Here is a 22,913-nt window from a genome sequence, read left to right on the forward strand (position 1 = left end):
GGGTGGGAGGGGTGGGGGGAAGAAAAAAATAACAGAATGAATCAAACACCATTATCCTATGTAAATGTATGGTTATGCAAATGGTATGCCGTTACTCCATGATCAAACAGAAACTACATGTATCCCATTTGTTTACAATAAAAATAAATTTAAAAAAAGAAAAAGAAAAAGAAAGAAAACAGGAACAGGTACTGTAATTTTCATATGAGTATTTAACATTTTTTTTTTGGTCTATAAACTTCCATTTAACTAAGATGACAACAAGCAGAAATATTCTAGGTAGAATCTGGCAATATTGTTGATCTATACATATTTCAAAATATATAGAGCTATTGACTAAAACTCAACCAGTATGTCAATTTGTTGGAATCTACAATCTATGGAATTTCTAATAAAATACCTATCAGTGGCAGGAAAAGGAAATCTTGTACACAGTTTACAGTTTCTGCTGTCAACAAGGCATGAAGAGGGGAGTCACCAGACCTTAAAAGTCTCAATCCAATTATATTTCTATAATTGCTACAAAAGGGACAAAGACTGTTTTGTGTTCAGGAGTTAATAACACTCCACATCCTATTCTCAACCTATTCTCTCCTTAATAAGGGTCCAAGGGATTCCAAATCATTTGAAGTAGTAGGTCTTGCCACTGAAGTTTGGGGTAATGTAGGGGATTGTAATGTGACAGAGATTTGATGAGTTTCCTGACTAAAGTGGCATTTTTAAAGTGACATGAATGAGTTTTGCATTAGATCTCTAAGTTTCATAGCTATTTAGAAGAAATCAATGCATTTGTACCTTACAAATTATGTGCAAGGTGGAGGTTAAATTGACATTTAAATTAAATTTTGAGTGTTAAAATTTGATCTTTATTTATCAGTAAAAGAGGAATTGGGTACAGTTACCTTTTTTCAAATGAGAATATATTAATCTAGTCTCATATAACTTAATATAGAAGGATTTTTTTGTTTTTACTTCTGTCATTGTATTGTTTTATTTTCTGTTGAAGTCAGCTTACTATAACAACAACTATATGAGGAGAGGTGGAATGATAAAATAAGGAGGGTTGTTTAGATTTGGGTTTGGAATGTTCCCCAGAAAACTCTTGTGTTTAAAGTATCATCCCCAATGTAGCAAGGTTAAGAGTTGGGGTTTTTAGACAATGATTAAAGCTCTGACTTTATTAGTGAATTAATCCACAGGCTGAGTTAATCCACTGGTAGCTGAATAGACTACTGAGTAGTAATTGTAGGTAGGTGAGGCCTGGCTAGAGGAAGTAGGTCACTGGGGGAGTGGAATTAGATTATATCAGTTCCCAGTCCCTTCTGCCCCATTTCCTAGCTGAAATGAGTTGGGAAGCATTCTTCCACCATGGCCTTCTGCCATAATATTCTGCCTCACCTCTGGCCCAGAGCAATAGAATCTGCCAACTATGTACTAAGACCTCTAACACTGTGAGGCAAGATAAACTTTTTTCTCCGATAAGTTGTTCTTGCCTGGTATTTTGATCTTTCACAAAAAACTAACACATCTGAGCCTTGTGGTCACTCCAACCAATGGTAAAAGGAACCAATTACAATATACTACACTTGTCCTTTTTACTAGAAACACTACACATGCTACTTCATTAGGTCACACAACAGCCTTATAACAGTACATTATTGCTCTTCTATGAAGAAAAAAAAATGGAAGGCTAGAACATTCCACAATTAGAAACCTAGTTATAATGAAATTATTTTTATATTTTGTGCATGTAAAACTATGTACTGATGGATCCCATTACTATGTATAATTATAATGCACCATAAAATAAATAAATAAATAAATAAATAAATAAATAAATAAATAAATAAATAAATTGATGAAAAAAGAACCAGGACTCTAGTTCTAATCCTAAATGTGTTGGAATCTACAACGCATAACCTTTATGATAAATCACGATGCCAGTCTTTCAGTGAGAGAAAAAGGAAGAGAACAGAAAACAAAGCTACAACAAAGAGAATAATGAAGAAAATGTCAAGTTACTACTATATTTTCTTGGTACTGTGGTAACACTGATTCCTTTGCATAAACTTCACATGAATTTCTGTATCAATATACACATCAATTCTAAAACAGACCCTAATTTTAAAATGTTGAAGAATGAACATTTGTAATGTGGAATAAAGAATATGTGGTGGTGAGGAGTAATATCCTCTATTACATGCTGGGGCTTTCCTGTAACTGAATGTAATCTACTATCTCTGAAAAGGGTCTTTGGCTGATTAAGCATTGTCCCCCTCTCTTATAATATACCTCAGGCTGCTGATTGAGGGAGATATCTTGTAGATCACCAAAAAGATGCATGAGAGTGGACCTTTATTTAACACCATCAGAGAAACACCACATTAAGCCACTGAGATGAAACAGAGCCTTCACATGGACACAGTCTCAATGTCATTCATTCAAAAGATCACATAGTTGGAAATTTCTAAAGAATCTGAATTACTATTTTGAAGATGGAAACATTTTAAATGCATCCATATTGCAATTATATTTGGGGTTATTCTTTCTTTGTATTTTATTGCTTATACCACTGACTTTATAATGTTGCAAAAAGGGTATTGAAAACATCAGCAAAATAAAACATCAGTAGTGTATGGTACTTCCCCATTCCCCCACTTTGTTATTTCAATGAAAATCAGCTATTGTCAGCTCTAAAGGATTCATACCTCAGTGGAAGTGGTAACAGAAAAGAGACACTTCCATTGAAAATAAAAATAAGAAGGATTTTTCCTCAAAGTTCAGAATATATGTATTTCCCCCTCTCTATGATACATATTTGGATTCTCTGATTACATTATTGGACATGCCTTTTCTCCCTGAGCATGAAGAATACATTCCCTAAAGGAAGTGGCAAAAGACGTATAATAACTTTTCTTAGTCACCACTTCACAGTATTAAATCAGGAAATCATCATCTCAGGTGAGACATAACCAATTCTCTTTGAAAATCATTTTATTTATACCCCTATCATTATTCATGCTAATGATGAATCAAATTCTCAAAAAATAAATAAATAAAAGGGACACTGCTTCTTGTGTGTGTATTCTGGGCAACACCAAATGAACCATAAGTGTGGATTAATATTGAAGAAAATACATTTAGGGACTATTCATTTTTCTTCTCAATGTACATAAGAACATTCTATTTTTGTCACAGGAAATACCCTACCTACATTCCTCACATATTTTATTTGAGATAAAAAGGAATATATATATAAACTGCAGGGCATCTTTAAAAACTTTTAAGGCATGTTGAAAAATAAAATGTGACAGAAGAGTTTGCCAGTTACCATAAATAGAACTGAAAGAAGAGGAATTATCAAATCCTTTGAATATTCTGTGGGAAATAAGGTTAAAATTTCTAGCAAACTCATTTTTATTTTTCTGGGCTATGTTATGGGAGCTTAGTAACATGGTAGTCTCAGTATTTTAAAACCATGGCCATAAATTTAAGCATACATCTCTAAGAAAGTATCTTTTAAGATCTAGAGTCATAAGACACGCTCAACTTTGTTTTCTTAATGGTTTCTAATCACAGAAACTTGTTGGAAATGAACAATTTGAATTATTGCTGGTAGCTTCTTTAGTATACATATTAGAGATATTTTAGAGTCAAATATGTGTTACTTACTATTTAAGCAAATTTAAAGGAAATAAATTCTCTAGTACTTCATGTTCCTACAAGTAGAGGGAAGTATATGGTGTATGCTATAACATTTATGATCTCCTGCTAACACAAAATTTCATTCTTTAAAAATTTATTAGTATTCTGTAACTGGAAGCTAACTTTGCTTCTTTTCTCTGTCAATTATTTATCTTATTATTTTTAATTTATGATGCTAGGAAGAATACTCCTCCATTTCAACAAGAATTTCTTCAATGCTGAAAAACAGTGGTTTTCCTAAAGACAGTGACATATTTGAGCCTAATTAAATAATGATCCCAATTAAATAAGTCCAACTATTAGTTGATAAGTGCAACTTGTTGATGGACTTCAGTGTTGTAGGACAATAAGTTCTGACAGAGCATGGAGTTATACTATCATAAGTCAATCTCATGAACTTGGGTTTCTAAAATAGGAACCATACCAGCTATGTGGGGCAGACATTTCCTAAGAAAATAAAACTAATCAGGAACAGTCTGGAGAGGAAAGACAGAAGCATTTCCTGAGTGAATAGCATTATCCATATATTGTCACAAAATCCCTGAAAATATCATTAAGGTACATGTCCAGAGTGCTATGTCAGAGTGTATGGCTCATTCTTTAATTGGTTCTAGATACTTTCATGGGGAAATCATGTTGTTTATTCTTTATAGAGGCTTCTATTGCAGAGCAGGGTGACTATAATCAACAGTATTGTGTATTTCAAAATAATCAAAGAGAAGATTTTTGAATGTTATCAGCACAAAGAAATTATATATATATAACATATGTCATATATATATCCCTCCAGTACTAGGAATGGAACCCAGTGGTGTTTACCACTGAGCTACATGCCCAGAACTTCTTATTTATTTATTTTTTTAAATTTGGAGGCAGGGTCTCATTATGTTGTCCAGGCTGGTTTCAACTTTGTGATCATATTTTCTCAGCCTCCCAAGTAGTTGAGATTATAGGCAGGTACCACCATGCTTGGCAAGAAATGATAAATATTTGAAGCAATAGATATGTGTAATACCCTGACTTGATCATTACACAATGGATACAAGCATTGAAATACCATGATGTACTCCATAAATATTACAATTATATCTAAATTGAAAATCAAATAAAACTTAAGAGGCTTCTCTATACTGAAGGTATAATGGGGTGCTACTACAGATAAGCAAGAGACAGTCTCTTAACTGTGACAAAAATAAATAAGAAAATCATGTTGTTGGTTTTTGTACACCTTATTCCCTCTTCTTGACTGCTATAGGACATTGTCTTTGACCCTTGAATTCTTTCACTTGAAAGAATATTCAGAAAAAGCCTGCTCCATTCCTGGTTTTGATTACAGAATCTGGATAATGGTTGGAAAGAGCTGAGGGAATCTAGTAGGGAAAGAAAAAGTGGGGCCATTGTCTGGGTTTCAGAAAAACAGGAAAAAAAATTCTGTGAAGGTTCAGATAAGCTTTAAGGACAATTGAGAGATATTTGGAATTTGGGACAAAGAAAGAAAATTCTTAAAGATATTGCAATAAATTAAGAATTGAAATATACTATTACAACTTTCAAGAGGCTTCACTGGATTTTTTAAAGAGTCAGTTTCTTTGAAGTATTCTACATTGTCAGTCAACCATGTGTGGCTGGACTTCTACACAGGTAACATATGTTGCTCCATTTTCTTTCGGTGCACTTAATTTTAGGATGTTTCTTGAAGACCAACATAGTCAGAATTCTCTTAAACCTGATAACCATGTTTCCATGTTTTATCTGAAATCTAGTTTCTAAAACTGTCAGAACATTAGATTTTTTTATTGGAGTATGATATTAAATTTTCCCATATTTGTGTTTCTATTCACGATCATTTCAAGTTTGGTAAAAAAAAAAGTTTGAGTTCTTAAAAGGAAACGTAGAATCTCCATGTCATTCATTCACATTTTTTTTCCAGTCCCATTCTTGATTTTAAAAATGTCATCATTATTAGCAGTTTTGAAGTAGTATATTTCTATTTTTACATATATGTGAACATGAACTTTTCAATATCTTTTCAGCTCCTTATAACTCAAGCTTGACCCCATAAATGAACTACCATTAGCAATTATCTTCATTAGTGTAGCTCTTGAACTCCATTAAGAGATATGTAATGCACAATTTTATATAATTGACAATCTCTACCTTTCTTTTAGAAACCCTCACTTTCTTTAAAAACTCTTGAAATGGTTTTTGGCTCTGTGTCTGCATTTATACTCATCAGGTTAAGCTAAATTATGTTGCATTAACATACAATTCTATGACAAAGATTATTTCTGATTTGTATTACTTTTCTTACGTGGGTCAACAAGGGCCTTAGCTCATTGAAATCACTCAAGGACCCCAATATGTGCTTCTATAATCCCAGAACAGGGGAAAGGGTGTATGATAACCCAAACAGGGACACTTAAAACTTCTACCTAGAAGTCAAACACATCACTTCTGTTCATTTTTCATTTGCCAAATAAGTTATATGGCCATGAGTAAATTCAAAGCAGAGAACTATAATCCTCTTACAGGCCTGGAAAGCAAAGAGTTCAAAGTATTTTGTGAAGACGATTCATGACTATACCAGTATTTTAACGCAAATAATACTGATTATTTTCTGGGTTTATTTCTCAAATTCTAATCAGTAGCAGAGATCAATATTTTACATTAGTGCCTCCTAACTTATACCCTTAAATATGTGTTTCTGCTCTATCTGAATATGTTACAGCAATAGAATTTATAACATTGAACATACTGATTGTAAGTCCATTGTGGAAAAAAGAAAAAAACAAAAACAAAAACAAAAACAAAAAACTAAAGGCCCAAATATGGACATTTAGTGCAAAACCTACCTCGATTTTCAGACAATTGGTTTTATACTTTATTTATTGGAATTCTTTCCTTTCTGTGACTCCTTATCCTGCCTTTGGATTACAACAGTTTTGACCAGCATTGGATTCTCTGTATACTGCCTAAGCCTGTTGGTTTTTTACAGCCTTTAGTAATAACAAATGTTGACTGATGAATGGGTAAATGCCTTCTACATTTATTTTTAGGTTCTCATTTTTTCCAGTGTAGTTCATGAAGAGCAAAATCATATGTGAAACCGTCACACTGGACTTGGCTGAAAACAAAAGGCTATGACTACAGTGCTTGGAAGAATGCTTATTCAGTATTCCCTAGACACGCATATTTCTCAGTAAAGACAAGAGCATACACTGTAGCTGTGGAAAATCTGGAGAACTGTAGTGCTTGAAAATACCATTTATACTACATCAAACTTGAGCCCAATGTAAATCTTTCCCATATGTGATTACTGCTTGCTGCCCAGCTTCCAATTCCAAGAGACACTCTAAATATCCCAAATTCTCCTTTTTAACTTCTACCAAGAGTCTGCAGCTGTCTTTATACTTGGAGTGGAAAGAGCAGTTCCCTAATAAAAGAAGAGGAGATATTTCATTCTGGGCAGAGTGAAAAGATAAAATTTTGCAGTTCAGGTATAAATTGAAACCATTTTCATATCTTAGAATAGGTCTAAATGTCAATAAAAGTAAATTGTCCTTAAAATTATAGATATGATAAAACTAAATACAGCCAAAACATAATCAATCTTGAATTCTGAATTTATTCTAAAATTCTCAAGTTTCTGGCCCAGGATATAGTTATGGAGACCATTTTCAATGCCCCAAATCAAGATGTATGGTGTGAACAAAGAATGATTTGTGCTGCTGAGGAGTAAGAGGTGGTCTTAGACATGAATATGGTCAGTATATTGTCAAATTTCCCAAGGCATGTGCATGACTTAAAGCAGTACTTCTCAAAGTGTGGTCCACAGACCCCCTGCATCATAATCACCTGGAGTTTTTGTTGAAATGCATATTTGGGGGCCCTATTTCAGACTAACTGAATCAGATGCTCTGGGAAGGAGTCCATGTTTATTGGCGAGAATATGAGAAAAGGACAGGTAATTCAAGGGATTGGAAAACAGGCCAGAAATTCAGGCAATGAGTAATAGAACACTTCTTCTTAGATCTCAAAGCAAGGAGATATAAGAGTCTAATAGTGTTAGAAGAAAAAATACCATTCCCATGGTTGACTCAGATTTCTCAAGGGAATTCTGATGTATCCCTAACACTGATTCCCAGAGAAGGGGGCAATCATACCTCCAGCAGTTCCTTTCTACAGGGAAGGTATTGGAATAGTTGAAACCAATTTCCACATTTCCCATAGACCTTCTGGTAGTCTATCATGAATATCAGAGGTCCAGAACAGGCATCACCTGCCACACACCTGGCTTTCTCTGATTACCAATACCTAGAACCCCTTTCTTAGTAATATAATTTGACTTTGACTGGTAATTCAGCATTAACCCCATGACTCTAGGATGAGATTTTGCATTCCCTTATTGTAAGCTGATTTTTACATTTTTGCTGCCTTGGTTTCTATCTAGTATCCAATGCCCAGTTGATGAGTTTGCTTCCTGTTTACCATCTCACTCTTTTATCCTATCCTTGAACTCCAGTCATCCAGTCAATCTGCTGACTGATTTCACTGGGGGGTTCAATCTAATTAGTACCACCTGTTCTTGGATCCCTGTGAAGTTTCTAAGGCATCTCTGGGCATGTACTTCATAGCACCTAGATATGTTCAACAACCAAGAAGCTCTCCAAATCCCATGTTTTTGAGAGTTTTACAGAAGCTTCATTACACAGGCATGATTGATTAGATCATTCACCATAAGTGATCAACTCAATCTTCAGCTCCTCTTCCCTCCCAGGAGGGTGTGGGAAGGGGTTGAAAGTCCCAATCCTGCCATAATGCCTTGATTCTTCTGGAGACCAGCCTCCATTCAGAAACTACCTAGGGGTTCTAGTCATCAGGTATCTTATTAGCACATAAAAGACACTTTCAGCATTCCACAGATTTCCAGGGTTTTAAAAGCTATATGCCAGGACCCCCAGAAGAAGAAACCAAATATATATGTCTTTTTATGCCACAACCTCAGGAAATCAAAAGCAATTTTTCCTTTCCATTCTGTATCTCTATGGAGCCCATAACTTGCAGTAGATATTATTTTTTGGGCAACTTAGCTGTGCTTTAAGAACTTGGGTAAAGATCACTCATTACTAGTAGAGGCTCATTTTATAAGGTACTTTTAAATGATAAACCTTTCGAGAAATTACAAAATTTAGCATTTGCTGGCAAGGAGTAGAACAATAATAGGTGCTTGTAGTTCTGTAAAATCAGACAGAAACTAAAATGTGAAGTTCTACTAAGATGTCTAAAGTGAAGATTCTCCTTTAAGATTAGTTTTTCATTCTCTGATTTTCTTCTTATAGGCTTTATAAGTACAATTCAGACTTTCAATAATATTACAAATCCTTATTTTAACACCAGAATTTTCTAAGTAAAATAGATGGCTAAAATTAACTGGTTAAGTTAAAAAAATGTTTATGTTGAAGACGGATGTTTGTCTGCAAAACTATGTAAAATGTAATTTTCTAATTATGTAATTTTCTTTTATACTGCCAGGTAGTTGGAACTTGGTTAATCTAGGATTCCCACTTTCCAGGATATTATCTGATATCAGGGACATACTGGTTTCCATGACCTGAGTGAGGAAGAGTGGGAATTAGGTTTGTGATCATCATCCTTTGAACATATGGGTGTCTTTGAGCTGCTGATTTTCACATCCCTGTCTGATCTGGACTCAAGTCCACAGATACTGTAGCTAGGTTCACCTCGAGCTGATGCCTGGGCTTCTCCAGACTTAATTCTCTCAATGTTCCTGTTGAATAATTAGTCTGGAGGCTGCCCTTAAGAAGTGGGATAACCGGGGAGGCTGTTCTTGGCATGTCTTCTTAGGTATCCATTTCTAATAATCTGGCACCATGCAAAATATTTAGAAGGGATTTGAATTTGGCAGCCTCCATGCACTCTGCACAGGAAGTGCTCCACAGGCCCTTTGCTCCTAGATCTGTCTACCGTGTTCTGGGTTTCCATTTCTGTCCACCATGTCCCCGGCTCAGGATGTGGAGCAGGGGTGGCAGAGCATGGAGCACCTAGTCAGCATCCCACAACCCCCACACATCTGCCTTCTCTTTGCCTTCCCTTTGATTTTCCCCTTTGTTCCCAATCCTATGAGAATTATTATCAGCCCTTAGGAATAAAATAAAGATCTGTTTTGTTTTGTTGTTACTGTTATAATTTAAACTTTGAACTCCACCAGTCTTCTGAGGTTAGCTTTAGGAAACTCGAAAGCTGTTGTAAACAAAAATATCCCCAAATAGTTCACAGTCAAAAGCTATAGCAAATAAAATTACCTGAAACTATTTGCTGAATCATCTGTTTTCTTAGGCAATATTTTTCACAAAATGAATGAGATTTGAACAAAACAAAACGCAATGGGCTAGACCATGAGTTAACATGGCAAAATAGTTCTTGAATGTCAACCATGAGTCTAAGTCTCCATCATGTGAAGGAATAGCTGAAACTTTAACAAATGGGAAGGATTCTAAGATAAGCAACATTTAATGAAATGCCTGAAGGGTCATCCTACTTAATTATGAAATCTGAACAAATAAGAAATAAAAAATATAGAGAGAAAAACTCTGTGGTATTTTACCAAATGGAAGAGAAGCAGTCTATGGTCTCTTGCTTGCATCTTTTTACTTCCAAATGACTAAATCAAGACTTCTGGCATGAAGTCCATCCTGTAACATATCTTTGTGTGAAGCTGCCTTACACAGGATAAATGCCCATTTGTAACAGCAATACTGGACTTCAAAATTGGGGATTTGTGGACCAGGTCAGGTACTGGTCATACAAAGATGTGAGGCAAAGGCCTTGTCCACAAAGAGCTTCCAGTACTGCTGAGCTAGGACAATGGATCAACAGCAAGTAAGAAGTTAAAAAGCAAAGGGATGAAAGTTATAGCAAAGTTCTGTGGGTAGTCAGGATACAGATGACATCAGGGAGAGCATCTCAGAGGAAGGAACAATTTTCAGGAAGACAAAACCAAGGAACAGTCCTCCAGGCAGACGAAACACAAGCATGTGGCAAAGCATACCAAGGGAGAGAGCAGAATGCTGAAGCCAGATGTTTACACAGGAAAGCAGAGGGGTGAGGAAACAGAGGAGAAGGAGGAAAACATAAAACTTTGACTCTTATCAGGTGAGTTATCACAAACCTGCTCCCACTTCATCTTTGAATATGTGTGTGTGTATATAATTTCATATTATAAAACTTCCATAATATAGTGGTATTTTTAAAAAATGTACAAGTCTCAGACCCAATTTACTTCAGAGGACATTATGGAACAAGAGAAGATGTACTTTGGGGGTGATTCATAAATGTTCCATTATTTTATGTGTTAGGTATTCCACTAATTCCCATTTTAGAAACCAAAGAAGTTCAAAGTCAAGCAGTGTTTTGAAGGTTTCCTCCACCAAAAATAGTTTCTATGAATGAAAAAAAAAGGATGGACCTCTAAGATATACACTGGATTCTTAAAACACTTCCTTGTGATACTGAAAGATGGCTGGAGAAGGAAAGAGAAGGTTCAGGTTTACTAATATCATGAATTTAGGACTACGCAATTAGATAGTCCATGGAGTTGCCAGTCTGAGTGCAAGGCTCTTATAGGAGAAACACATTCTGGGCTTGTTACATGATTGCTGATAAGTTTCTTAACCTATTTAGGATAGCTGGGTCAGCTGCAATAAGTGGGGCTTAATTACAAGATCTTTAAGATCCCATCCAAATTCCCTACTGTATGATTATGCAACTTATATTTATAAGTAATTAACAAGTTGATTAAGGAAATGGGAAAAAACCACAGAATCCTTTGATGTTGTGAATCACCAAGTCCTCTGACAGCAAATAATTATAGTGGTCTCGGGGAAAAAGCACTTGACAGGATCCTAACAACCTTAAAAAAATACTGATTGCAAGGACAAACAGCTTATCTACCCAAAGTGAACAGACATGTCACTTGAGAAAAATTAAATTAACCTATGACTCCAGAATATAATTGTAGTGAAGTTAACACTCCTGGTCAGTCTTCAGACCTTTAGTCACTACTTTGAATTTGACTTTCCTTGGAAATTAGACTCTGCCACTGCATAGACTCTTGAATTCAAAGAAAGGGAAACAAAGAGACTGCAAATGAGACAGACTGGGGTCAAAAACTCTAGGATAGGATTCTGGTTACTCTATCTGTTTGTTTTCTGACTCTAAGATTGAGACATAAAGAATAAAGAAAGAAAACCACATAAAAACATTAAACTATTTGCATCATGTAGTTTGTAATTGCTAAAGGGAAGAAATGCTCAATTTCACTTTTATTATTCCTCCTTCTTAGAAAGAGAGAGAGGGAGGAGAGGTTTTGTCTCAAGATGACGTGTGCGTTTCTCAGTGTGAAATGAGCAAATGATGGGATGTGCACAGATCACTGGCCCTAGAAGTTTAGATGCATGGTCACCATTACTTCCTTTTATTTTGTGTGAGAAAGCTAAAACTCAGAAAGACAAAGTATCTCAGATAGGCTCACAGTTGTAAATGTTCTGAAGTTGTGTCCCAAATCCTGAAGTTCGACTCAGCAGCCTTTGTTCTTATCCATCTACTAAGGACCTGTTGAACAATTTGGGGTATCATCTATCCATCTGATCTGTCTAATCTTCACCTTTACATGGCCAGATGTGTAGCAGATGGATTGTTGAGGCAGAGCACTGGAGAGGAGACAGTGAGGATACAGGAAGCTAACAAGTGATAATTAAATTCTGAACAAGATGATGACCATGGGAATAAAGAGGAAAAATGCCAAGAATACAGTTTTTAGAATTCTATAATAATTGGCACCTGGTTATATAGGCAGCAAGGGAGGAGATAAACGATAGAATATTGGTTAAAGAGAGGGAAAGATATGGAGGTCAAAGCACTGGAGTGCCTGAGACACGGGCCCCTGACCAGCAAGGCAACTAACTGCCTGAGCAGTGTGCAGGTTGCGGGGGACCTGAGCTCAGCCCTGTTCCTGTTCCTGGAGCTCCTGCCACCAGGAAGGTGTGTGCTTTTGGTGAAAACAGATCTCTGTTACAATTCACACCAGTTTAGAAAAGGCTTTGTTGACCAAATCTCTATGTTGGGCTTTAAGTTGAAGCCATGGGACTAGATGAAATTTTCAGAGGAAGAAAGACAAAGGAAGACTCTCAAGTCAAGGAGATGGGAAGAAGTCAGGAGCCCTCTAAAAAAGAGGACAGGGAAAAGCCCAGAGAGGAGAGGAACTCTGTACTAACACAGGACCCTCAACATCCAAGGCAGAATCATGTTGAGATGCGTGAGAGTAAACAGAAATGCCAGAACAGAAGGTAAAGGACAGGATTAGCAGGCTGCTGGATTTAACGATCCATTCAGCCATGATCAGGCCCCTCCAAGAGGCGATTTCAGTGTTGTGGTAGAGATAAACACCAAACTGCAAAGGGTTATGGAGTCAGAGGGAGGTGAGGAAGCAGAGACAGAGCACCGAAATTTTTCTTGGCACCAGAGAGAGAGCAGAGAGCACAAGGTTGAGAAAGTCGAGTGTTTGTTTGTTTGTTTAGTGTAGCAGAGGCCTGAACGGTGGTTGTACCCTGAGGAAAAGCAGAGGTGCCAGTAAAAGGACATGATTTATGAAGCAAGTCCTGCTTCCATCTTTATAAACATTTTGTTTAAAAATTCCATAAACACCAGTGGCCCAGGAAATGCTTTAGCAGATATTCATTAACAAAATGACAGCTCTTTTAAAATGTTCCCATAGCTATTACATGTGTATCACTCCTTGTGTAATAAAAACTTCTGGCGTGGAATCTTGACCTCTTTCTCAGCATGAGAACTCTTCAGTTCCCTGGGGATTTTCAGAGAATAGGGGACATGGTTGACCTCTTACTCAGACAGAAGGAAACTATGCTTTCACTTCCTGCCCCTGAGTGAATCTATCACCCTAGTCACTACCTCTTTTGTCTGAATATAGAAATCAGACTGAAACTTGAAAGTCTAGGTTCTAGATGAGTTAATATTTCTGTGCTTAGTTTGCTTACTCTGTAAAACAAAACAAAACAAAAACAGAAAAACAAAAAACAAACAAGCAAAACCTGTATGTAAAAGAATGCTTATCCTAATTTTATTCACACCAAAACACACTAAAACACAACGCAGGTCCTGATACTGGGAGGCAAGTTCTGTTATGTTCTGTTATATACAGTATAGGCATAGAATGGAATACGACACAGCTGTATACCGTTTTGTTTTGTTTTTTTTGTTTTTCATTTTTTTTTTTTTTCCTCCAAAGCATTCTGGCTGATACAGAAAATGTTCCCATCATGTCTACAGGAAAATAAACAAAACGAGAAAAGTGCATTGGAAAGGTATACTTCCCTGTCCTTGAGCTCTACTTTTGGAATTATTTACTATAGATACTCCATGCTTTTTCTTCATAGCAACTCAGAATTCCAAATTACTGTTTGCTAGTGGCAATTTCATAATTTATTAAATGGCATTGCTTGATGAAGTGTTCACATTTAGCATGAGCCAACAGTAAATTAACTCCCACAATAAAACACAAAATGAAACATAGCAGTTTCAGCTTCATTTCAGTTGTCAATGCTGTTTTAATTTAAGGTTTAAAACCAGTATTCATTCAACAAATGTTTATTGCATGACTACAAAAAAAAAAAAAAAAAAAAAAAAACCTAACAACTTTGATCTTGGGTACATCACCTTTTAAATTGTCCTGAAGTACCAATTTAGTACATTACACAAAGGACAATATAAAGAACATATGTGAGTCGTTTTGAATATCTTTTCTTTGCTGAGAGACTACTGTTGCAAATGAACTGAATATAGATTTTTATTAAAACAAAGCAGTGATCTCTTTCTCTGTTTAACAACTTCAGAAATCTCAGTAGTTCCTCTTTCCTGCTCATAACCAACTGCAATAAGCTTCATGGCTTCTTGGAAAATACAAATCTTGCTCCCTAAATCCAGTTTAGAAGGGCTGGATTCTGAGGGTTCTGGGGACTTTCCATGAGGTTGTGCTATAAAGAACCCTTATAAGGTGCCATCAGTGAGTGGCAACATGCTTTAATTTATTTAAGTGACTTCTTCCCTTTCCAGTTTTTTAAAACAATGTATCTTGCTAAATTGGAGTCTTCCTAAGTGTGTATTCAAAAAGACTTGGACTTTTTAGGAATTTTAAATTTAGGTTGTGCAGCATTACAGTTCTCATTGTAAAATGCACATCCTTTGATATGTTAAATTTCCTATTTAGGTATGAATATGAAAATTAAATTTTGATGAAAATGAAAGACTCAGTCAAGTGAAGAACAGCTTTATTGCACTGACTTAAGGTAGTATAGTTTCAATTTAAAAGAGCCGTGTTTCAATTAGGATAACATTTTATTTTAAAAGAAGCCATGCAATTTAACTGAAAGACACGAGAAGCAGAAATATGCAAAATTTCTAGACAATTTCTGAGAAAAAGCTTCCAACTACATGCAGCTCTCAAATTCCCTGCTGCAATAAAAGGTAGTCCCCAAGCCATTGTTTCAAGCAGAAGAGTTTGTCATTTATGCCACAAGAGGCCTTAACAATCAGAAAAATTTTCTATGGTGACTGTGTAAAAACCTGTATTAAAAAATTAAGATGCTCAATTAATTTTTTAATTAAAAAATTAAAAAGGCCTCACAATTCTCATATGCATGATCCATTAATTAGCGAAGAATTCTAAGTAAATTTGGATTATAGAATTGTCCTGGATTCAATTTATAAATTTATGAATCTACCTACTATAGTCAGTTGGGATTTTTTCCTTGCACTGAGTGAGATTAATAAAAATTGTTACCATGGTTATCAAGATCATTGAAAAATCAGTAACTCATTTTTACTCTGAGAAGCACATCAAAGTTTTGAAGATAAGAAAACACATACTCTCATATATTGCACTATTACATTGAACATATATGGTTTGGAAAATGGCTTTATAGTATATTTCAGGTTAAAAGAACTTATAAATTCAGTTAGAACATAGCTCAATAAATCAAAAAAATCATTCAGAAAATTAGCCTTGCCTTATTCATTTCTCCCCCTAAAGTATAGAAGTACTATGCAAACCAGGAGTACTTTTTCCTTTTTTTCTCTTTCCTACAAAGCATTGTCATGCTCTTTCCCAACTATGCATGCATGTAAACAGTGTGTGCATGAATGGGACCCAAGTAAAACATTCAGTGCTTGATTAATATTAGTCTGCCCCTGGGGATCCAGTTAGTCTCTGATTCCTTGACACATACCTCCAGTAACTTTTTAGAAAGGAGAACAAAGAACACTCTCTGTTTTGGATGCAGGAACGTGTTACGTGTTCCAGCACCACTTCCATGGCAACCTCTACTACACAGCACAACTGAGAACTCGGCAGGAGCCCAGCGGCTCCTGAGCACCCAAAATAGATGTCACTGTGCCCATGCCCTTTCTCCTGAAAGAATTACTTCTTAGACCAACCTCAGATGAAGTGATTGGCTCTTATTCCATCCATCCATAATTCTTTACAAAATTTTTTCCTGCTTTTTTTTTAAATGCTCATATCACAAAATAAAACAGTAGTTGTGAGCAGTGGCTTATGGTAAAGGGAGTTGTTAGAGGTACACCAACTAGCTACACCAGTGAGTAAAGAATTCACTCTTTTTAAAATTTTATGTGGAAAGAGGACCTAAGTGGACAAAGCATGGCCTATAAAAATAATACAAGAATTCAAAAAGCATAGTGATTCTATGACCTTTGACATAAGAGGCAATAGCCTCACACACCACAGGAAGGACCCCAGAGGTATCACTATTTTATCAAATGTATTTTCATGATGATAACGCAGAGCACTTCCAAAAACATAAAATTGTATTTAGTCCCCCCCAGAGTAAGAACAAACCACATAGTGGATTTCAAAAGATTATCTAGAAGTAACTGAATTCTTTTAGACACTTTTGGAGTTTTCAGTAGTGAACTTTGTAAACTTCACTTTTTAGAAATTCCACAATACAAAGTCCTTAATTGTCTCCATTGCTTATTTAGGGACCAGTAGCAAATATGATATATTCCTTAGCCAGGCCCTCCAGAAAAAGAGTGACACCTGGAATGACTGGGGTCCACAGGGTCCTTTCTGTCCACTTCATGCTACTGTGGACTATTTCTCTTCTGCTTTGGAAGCTCCTCTTTAGCTCAGGGACCTTGGAATCTGATTGCAAATGTCACTCTTAGGAGTGTTACTCCTTTAAGGTAGATGAACTTAGGGAAAATAAATTTTATTTTAAAAGAAAAAAGGGAGGTTTACTAGAATTTCTTAAAAGACAAATGAAGTGACAAGAAAGAAGGATTAAAATTAAATTTGATATAGAAGCAAGTTACAAATAAAACCCCAGTTCAGGAAAGTATGTTTCCCAGGTCAGGTCTACCGAGCTGTGAAGAGCTACAGAGCCTAGACTGAATCAATTCAAGTGCCTGGACTTGCCCTTTCCTGGTCCCTTTATCTGATTGGCTCAATATTGATTCCATACTTCAAGTTGAAGGTGCATTAGCCCCCTCCCCCTCAGTTAAGAACGTTCTATCCATCCTGTAAAGTTTAAACACATTCCTCCTTATCCAACATGAACAATAAAACCACATCAAAACCATACACACAAGATGCACACACAAAGGAACAAAGCTAAACTAAGCTTTAAAATCAAATAACGATTATCTCATCTCTGAAAACAAAGCAAAACAAAGTCACCCTGTGGCTTCAGTTGTCAACAGTCACAAAACAATCCAGCTAAAAAGCTCAAATATTTTCAAAAGCGTCTTCACTCTCAGCATAGAGGCGAGGTGGGAGAAAAAGAAGGACAAATGACCACAGAATCCTTGTCCCCAACACAAAGGAACCCTGAAGATTTCAATGAGTAAAAAACAGTACCTTATAAGTAACTGGTCTTGTCTACTCACAGCTGTTCCCAGTGCCGACTCTTGTTTAACTGTCTACTGCCTTCAGTTTAAAGTTAATTCTGTTGGCAAAAAAGTACAGAGCTTGTCTGGAAAATAATGTTTGGATATAAACCATTCCTTTCAAAGCAGTGGTAGCTATATTTAAGTTTTCTTGTAGACAGGGATATGAACTCTTCCTGTAGCTAATTTTCTTCCTCCTCCTTCCCTTCAGACTTAGTCAGTATCCTGCTATCCCATATATTGAAGAAAGAAGGGTGGGGGAAACGACAAGGAAATATACCTTAAATAATCTAGTATTTGAGCATTTAGAAAAAAAAAAAAAAGAAAAACACAAAGAAGAAGTAAAAACCACAGAAAACTCATCAAGATCTTAAATATAATTTAGCCCAATGTTTTCTCCTTATAGATGAGAAAACTGAAGCCCAGAGAAAATATGATTTATATGGGGTCACTCCCATAGTAGTTGGTGCCACAGTTAATAGATAACAAGTTTCACAACTCCCAGTTCAATGTTCTTTCCACTGTACTGATGTGCCCGAGAGGAAATGCTTTATCTTTTTCCTCTGTATCCTTGTATATTGAAAGGAGTTGACTGGGAGCAGGAATACAATTAGGATGTCTCAATGAAAACACCTCCCTCAGCTTTAAAATCCTCTATATTGACAGTTCCCCTGTGATGCTCAATTTCTTTGCATACTTAGGAAATAATCTTTTCCTTTGCTATTTTTCCAGAATACTTTTATGATTCAGGACTTGGCATTTTTCAGGGGATGTTAACATCCAACCGTCCTTGCAGAGAATGACTTTAGGGGATGCTGATGTGACAGTGTAAGATTAAGTCTTTGATATTTCCACCCAGCATCAGTGATGCTGTTACATGGCTCTTGAACTAAAAACACATTGACTCTTGCCTCGGATACCCATTTTCAACTTCTCAAGACAAGTTTTTTTAACCACCACACACAAGTTTATTTATTATTAATTTGTTAATTAATTAATTTTGCAGTCCTTGTGATTGAACCTAGGGCCTTGTTTGTGTGAGGTAAGCTCTACCACTGAGCTACATCCCCAATCCCTACTTTTTTATTATTATCAATTAAATATTTTGATCATAAAAAAGAGAAGCACTATAATAATTTTTATTTGGTGTTTTCATATAACTTTTCCTACTTATATATGAAGAAATTGTTTTCCTCTAACTGAAGGTGTGGTGTTCTTATTATAATAATTCGAAAAAGAACCCCTTTGTGAAATGTATTCCTTCATTAATTTATTTAACAGATATTTGTTAAGCATTTATAAGCCATACTTCTTGCTCTGAATATTAGAATAACTGGCAAGCAATAGCAACTTTAGAAAAGTGGGTAATTTTCAAACAAAATCAAAGGGTTTAAATGAGAAGTAAGACCAATTTTCCATAACTAAATTTGTATTCACTCTCTCACTTTAAACATGTACCCTATATTTTTTTTACAACCTAACCACTGAGTTGTCCAAATCCCAACAACCCCGTGCCCAAATCAGATAAGCCAAAATATGAAGTGGCCCAGATTGCATTCACTCTGGTCACCATCAATCTTTCTATTTGATCTTGCTCATTAAATATTAAAGTGAAATCTACTTTACATCCTGTAATTCAAAGATCTAATGAACAAAAGCTTAAATATTTGAGACCCATTTTCAAACTGTTACTCATTCTTAAACTTGCAGCTCATTGTTTTTGAAATTTCTCATTTGCTTTAACGTATCCAGTCTTATCCAGGTCTTTGGCTGAAAGTAAGGTACTTAGGACCAGATAATTATAAAAGTGTAATACTTAAAAAGACAATTTAATTTATTAAAACATATTTTCCAAATTGATGAGGAATTAATGAATGTGATATCAATTTTTCAACACTGACAAATGAACAACTGAGATTCGAAGCATAAATTTTGAGACAGAACTCTTGGAAAACCATACTTCATGTTCTTTGACATAATGGCAGGATCCTATTCTCCTTTCATTCTCAATTAGTGACATCTAATTAAGCTCTCTGCAAAGGTAAATCCAATGACATTAACACACAAGTTTACAGATTACATTCATATGTCAAATATAATGAGTTTGACATACTGATACATATTACTTTGATTTACTAAAACTATTACATATTTTCTTTCCATTTCTTAAAATTTTTTCTTGCTGTAGAACATTTTAGTTTTTATCAGTTAAAAGAAACAGGAAGGAAACATGAGTAAAAACCTTGAAAGATAAGCAGGCCATGAGAGACCCAGAGATTTAGATGGAATGAGTCAAGGTGACTCAGGGTGCTGAGTAGCCTCAGGAAGGAAGGAAGGTGTGAAAAGAAGTTATAGGCAGATCCTCTGGAACAGAAGTGGGCTGAACCACAGACAATAGATTATAGGTATTGAATTCAAGAACCAAAGTTTCTCAAAATAGGCTAAACAAGGAGGCAACTAGCAATTTTGGTGACCAGTGCAAGCAACAGGAAATTGGCCCTCAAACCTACTTTGTAATCCATGGCATGGTTCATCTCTGAAGCATGGAAGGGGAGCATGTGCTGTCAATATGCGAGCTCAATACAATCTAAAATAGCACAATGTTTCACAACCATTTAAAAAATTTTTGTTCCTCTATATTTAGGTCCTTTGGATATTCTCCAGGTTGCCCTGCTCTGGCAATGTTCTCAATTTCAGAATCCTAGAGGAGTTTAGAAGGGAAGAGCTAACGGTTTGAAGCCTGAACATGCAGTGCTGACTTTCACTGATGGGTAAAGTACTTAGAGCAGAGGTGAACTCTAGGGCAGGCTGTATTAATAGAGGCAAGCAGTGGGAATTCTCTAACTCTTGATCTCCTCCTCTCGGTTTTCAGGTTTACAGTAACACTAGAAGAGGGCATGTACTGAAGCATTCCCAAGCTCTTTGGTGATAGCAGCGAGGTTAGTGACTGCATGAATAGCTACTAGATTACAATATTCTATGGTAGAAGATTTCATGCCTGTGAGTTTTTAACAGTTCCAAGTAATACATACCATTCCAACGGTCATAGACTAACAAATCTCAAGCATCAACTCTCTTAAGCCAATTCAAGCACACTCTTCCTTTGCTGCCCACCTCCTCTCAGTCTGTTCTCCTTGGAGCAGCCAGAGTAATCATTCCCCACTCCACACCCACTAATAATTTCTCCTCTTGTCCATATTTCCCCTGCTTCATACCATCCAGCGGTTTCCCATTATTACTCTCCTTCATTCCAAGTGTTTCTCGTTGTTCTCTTGTTTCATGTTGTCCAATGATTTTGCATCATTCCCCTGTTTCATCTCTACAACAATTTCCAACTTCCCTCAGTATAAATTCAAATGCTGAAGCATGCTCTTCTAGGTATACATGATTTAGCACCTGTTTATCTTTCCTACTGAATTTCTCAACCAGCCGCTCCATTTGTCTAGAATGTTCCTCCATCCTATTTTCACAGAAATAGCTCCTTCTCCTCATTTAAGACTCATCTCCAATGCTGCCTCCTCAGAAAAAAGACTCCTGACCGACCACTCTAGCTAACCATCCTCCTGCCCATATATACTCTTTATCCCATTTTGTTTCCTTGATTTTTCTTCATAGCATAACCACTATCTGGAATTTATTTTTGTGCTTTTTACTTATTTATTCAAGTAGCTTATTGAAATATGTTTACTCTCTTTCCTCTGGAATAAATTCGGAAATCTGCCAGAAGATATAAATAAGATCAGAAACATGAGATTTTGGTTTTAAAATCACATTATTTGCAATGACCAGTACAGTATGCCATATAAAATAAGCATTTGACAAATATTTCTTTAATGAGTTAATTATATTTCCCAAATAGACTACTACTCTTCAGTCAACAAATATTTAGCATAAATCCAGTAGCATGAAACTAAGGCTACTCTTCTGCAAACAATTTAACACTGCAGATCTCCCAGTGACTCTGTAGCTAAGACTCACAGGATGTAAGGAAAGAGCCTTAAATTTTATTAACATAAAGCCCAGATAATATTCTTTAGTAGCTAGAATATGCTCTTTGCACACACAGATTCACCTAACTAGGTATATGATTGCATTTGCTAGAAGTTCTTACCAGCTTCCAGACATGTCCTTCATTCCCTGAACTCTATAGAAAGTTTCTCTTATTGAAACAGCAGATATGCTAGAGTTAATTCTATCCTGTCCAGGTGGTCTCAAGTTGCTGCCCTCACCTGCCAGCTCTTCAGGAGCAAAAGGTAAATCCTTATACTTGCAACACATGTTTTCTAAATGAAAATTGTGGATACCAAATAATTTTGGAGAGGTGAGCTTACAGATAATTTAATTTCCCATCTCAGCTCTGCTCTACACTGATTCAGAGCTCTCCAGTCAGCTGTAAATTAGATTTCCTCTCCTGTCTCATGTCCTACTGATTCATAATTACCTGTTCTAGTGAGTCAGCTTCTCTGAGTCCTGGGGTCCAGATACCTTGTGGGATACTGTGACTGGTTCAAAACATTCAGGATCTAGTCACTCAGAAAGGTGACTGTGTGAAGGTAAGACAGAAAGACTGATTTTGTGATTTTTGTTGTTGTTGTTGTTGTTGTTGTTGTTGTTGTTATTAGGGGGAAAAATGACTTTCCCCAAGTATCACAATGGACCTCCTATCAGGGAACCCAAGGAGAGGGAATTTTTTACCTGAGCCCTGATGCCACCCAGGAAGATAATTTCATTTAAAGTAAAAGAAAAATGTCGTCTTCTTTCCTATAGTGTTGACTATATATGAATCTCAGTATATTAATGGCATTTGTTTTATCAATAAATCAAAGCTACAGACATTTATTGATAGGCTCTGATGCTTAAAGGTTTGTGCTAGCCAGGCACGGTGGTGCATGCCTGTAATCTCAGCAGCTCAAAGGCTGAGGCAGTAGGATCGCAAGTTCAAAGCCAGGCTCAGCAATTTACTGAGACCCTGTCTCAAAATGAAAAATAAATAAAAAGAACTGGAGATGTGGCTCAGTGATTAAGGATCCCTGGGTAAATCCTCAGTACCAAATAAAATGAAACGAGCAAACAAACAAAAAACCAAACAGCTTGTGCTAGGTTATGAAGTTTCTATAATTACTCCTTATCATTCCTTGATAATATTTCTTTATCCAGAATAAGATAAAACTTCTACCTTTGAATTTAATGAAACCCATATTTATGTAGCC

General features: G+C 36.0%; 1 protein-coding gene across 2 annotated transcripts in view; it reads right to left on the reverse strand.

Annotated features, from left to right (window-relative positions):
* ARHGAP24 (Rho GTPase activating protein 24) overlaps positions 1-22,913 on the reverse strand; it is a 449,241-nt gene that overhangs the window by 177,790 nt on the left and 248,538 nt on the right. Inside the window, exon 1 of one of the 2 annotated variants that reach the window (XM_079153265.1) lies at positions 17,675-18,734. The exons of the other annotated variant lie outside the window; for it this stretch is intronic. The gene's annotated coding sequence lies outside the window, so the exon portion shown is untranslated. Of the gene's footprint in view, positions 1-17,674; positions 18,735-22,913 lie in introns of those variants that run through there. 2 annotated transcript variants of the gene reach the window in all.

This window comes from Sciurus vulgaris (genome assembly GCF_902686455.1).
Source record: "Sciurus vulgaris genome assembly, chromosome: 9".
Taxonomy (NCBI): domain Eukaryota; kingdom Metazoa; phylum Chordata; class Mammalia; order Rodentia; family Sciuridae; genus Sciurus; species Sciurus vulgaris.